Genomic DNA, 3,643 nt, shown 5'->3' on the forward strand with positions numbered 1-3,643 from the left:
GTGTAACTTCTTCATTGTTACTCTCATCTAAAACCTTCCCATCTTCTGATGCTGGTTTTTCAGAATTCGTTGAAACCATATTAACATTCTCATTCCGAGGATTTACTTCAGTATTACTCGGTAGCTTTCCTTGTTCCCTCTCACTCATCATGCTAGCAAGAGTACCTACGTGTTTTTCAAGATTCAAAATGGAAGCTTGTTGAGTTCTTAATGACTGATCAAATCTCTCGTTCGTTTGGGTTTGAGATGTAATGAATTGTGTTTGAGATTCAATCAGCTTTGCCATCATTTCTTCTAGATTTGGCTTTTTCTCTTCGGGTTGTTGTGGTGGTTTATACAAGCTAGGTCTTTGTTGATTGAAAGTGTTGTTTTGAGTCGGTTGGTTATTCGGACCTTGTTGGTTATACGAGTTATTGTCGGGTCCTTTTGGATTGTAAAGAATGTTTTGATTTCGATTGAAGTTTGGCCTTGGCAGTTGATAATTATTCTGATAATTACTTCCCGTCCTTTGGTTCATATAGGAAACATTCTCTCTTTGTTCCATCGTTGGTTCAATGTGACAATCTTTCAATAAGTGTGGTCCACCGCATTGCTCACAACTGATTCGTATTGCGTGAATATCTTTATTCATCTTTTCCATTCGTCTTTCGAAAGCATCTATTTTTGCGGAAACGGAATCAAAGTCATGGCTAGAATCGGCTCTAGCCACTTTAGATGATCGAAAGATATCTTTTTCTTGATGCCACTCATGTGAGTGGGAGGCTGTGCTATCAATGATCTTGTAAGCTTCAGTTGCGGTTTTCTTCATAATGGATCCACCAGCGGTTATGTCGATGTCTTTTCGTGTGGCGATGTCTACGCCTTTATAGAAGATTTGTACTATTTGAAAAGTATCTAATCCGTGTTGAGGACATCCTCTCAACATCCTTCCGAATCTTGTCCACGCCTCATATAATGTTTCATTTGGATTTTGCGCGAACGTAACAATTTCTCCTTGAAGTCTCACGGCTTTGGATGCCGGAAAGAATCTTTTAAGAAATTTCTCAACTAAAACATCCCATGTGTCAATCGCCCCTTCAGGTAACGATTCTAACCAATCTTTGGCTTCTCCCTTTAAAGTCCAGGGAAATAACATGAGATAGATCTGTTCATCCTCAACTTCTCGGATTTTGAATAGTGTACAAATTCTTTTAAACGTACGAAGGTGTTCGTTAGGATCTTCATTCGGTGCACCACTGAATTGGCATTGGTTAGTTACCATGTGTAGGATTTGTCCTTTAATTTCATAATCTGGAGCATTAACTTCTGGTTTAATAATGGCGTGACCTTGGCCCGTGCGTGTGGCTCTCATTCGATCTTCCATACTTAGAGGTTCTAGATTTTCCATGATTGGAAGTGTTGTATCTGAATCACTAGAGGTTTCTGATTTAATGGTTTCTTCCTCAACAATCTCTGTTTGAATGATTGGTGGTTCCGGAGGAAAGTTTAATGGTTCGGGATCTACAAACCGTTCCTGAATATTCTCCGGATTCTCAATTGTGAGGTTTGTTTCAAAAACTGGATTATCGGAAATTTGAGTTTGAGGATTTGGTCGACTTGATGACGATTCTAAAGAAAAATCAACGGCGGCGATATTCGTTAAACGATGTCTTGATCGAGTTACAGGTGGTGAACGTATGACCGGCGGCGAACGTCTTGCTCGGTGCATTCACTGAATATCCTATTAGTTTTTTAAAAAGGAAAGAAAAATTATAATAAGTTATCCAACCAATAGACTTTTCTGATTTTGCCCACGTTTCGAATAGCCAAAAGATGCAGCAGAGGGGCAGGATTCGTTTGGTCTCAATATAATTGAGGACTGTTTGGCTCCAATAACCCGGTCCACGTACAAATCCAACTATTACTACGAACCAGAAAATTTTGATGTCTATCAATTTAACCACTTAAAATAAATTTTCGTAATTTTAAGAAATTTAGAGAAGAAGTAGAAAAAAATTCTAAGTCCTAAAAACTAGAATGGCGAGAAATAAGAAAGAAATAGATTGCGCGTCGAAAAATGTCGAAAAATAAAAGGTCGAAAAATAGGCGTCGAAAAATAAAAATAAGAAAGTAGTGCGAAATACGGCGTCGTAAAATTCTAAAGCACCTAAAACTTAGTCTAAGGAATAAGCACTTAAGGGATTTTACGGCAAAGCCTAAAAATTCTAGAAGTAAAAATAACTATGGCAAAACTAAACTTAATACTAAAAGTTGCGACTATAGTCTAAAAATCTAAAGGTAATAAAACTAAAAAAACATTTTTTTTTATAGACAAAATTTTAAAAATATATATATTTTTTTTTAATAATTTTTTTTTTTTTTTTTTTTTTTACGTTTTTTTTTTTTACGTTTTTTTTTTTTTTTTTTTTTTTTCGTTTTTTTTTTTAAATTTTTTTTAAAAAAAAACGATTTTTTTTTTTTTTTTTTTTAAAAACGATTTTTTTTTTTCAAATTAATAATTTTTTTATAATTATAATTTTTTTTAAAACTTTTTTTTTTTAATTCATTTACTATTCATGAATAGTAAATGAAAATAAATTAATTAATTTACTATTCACATGAAAGCGACATGATAGCAATTATTAATTATAAGTTACATAATATACCCCTGAAGTATTTAATAAATACGACTTTTTTTTTTTTAAAAATTTACGTAAAGATTCTTAAATATTTTTATATTATTATATTCTATTTCAATATTATTATATTATTATATTCTATTTCAATATTATTATAATATTATATTTTATTTCAATATTATTATAATTAAAAATATAGCGTTTTAGCGCTCCCCGGCAGCGGCGCCAAAAACTTGATGATGTAGCGTGAGGGTACGAAATAGTATTATTTTTAATACAAAATACTACAAAATATGACACAAGTTTTATTAATTTACGGATGGGATATACCTAAACCTTGCTACAACACTATAGGCAGTGTACCTAATCGTAGAGTAGTGTAGTTTTTAGTAAGTCCGGTTCGTTCCACAGGGAGCTGGTGAAGTTAACGCTATATTATTAAGTTTATTTGTAAAAATATATATATAAATAAGTAGTAGTATTATTATAAAATGGGGGTTTTACCGTTTAATGACCGGTTTGTCGATTTTAAGCGTAAAAATAAATGACAAAAATTAAAGTGCGTAAAATAAATTGCGATAAATAAAATGACAGAAAATAAAATTGCGAGTAATAAAATGACAGTAAATAAAGATACGATGAGAAATATAATAAAAGAATTATGCTTATTTAAACTTCCGTAATCATGATGTTTGACGTGTTGATTTTAATTTATTACCATGGGTTAATTGTCCTTTGTCCTGGTTTATTTGATACGTTTATCTGGTTTTTGTCCATAATAGTCCATCGGTCATAAATATAAAGTGCGAGTATCCTCGTCAAATTACCCTTATACCCGAAGTCAAATATTCCAACTGATTAAGGATTTAAACTGTGACGCAGTTATCACTTCTGTCAACAATTACACCAGTTATCACTGTATGTAATTCACCCCTGTTTTAATTAGTTTATGAATATTAATTCATCCACTTGATCAGAATGAATAATCAATTACCCAACCCAATTGATTAATTAAATGATTATAA

This window comes from Rutidosis leptorrhynchoides, chromosome 6, assembly GCF_046630445.1.
Source record: "Rutidosis leptorrhynchoides isolate AG116_Rl617_1_P2 chromosome 6, CSIRO_AGI_Rlap_v1, whole genome shotgun sequence".
NCBI lineage: Eukaryota > Viridiplantae > Streptophyta > Magnoliopsida > Asterales > Asteraceae > Rutidosis > Rutidosis leptorrhynchoides.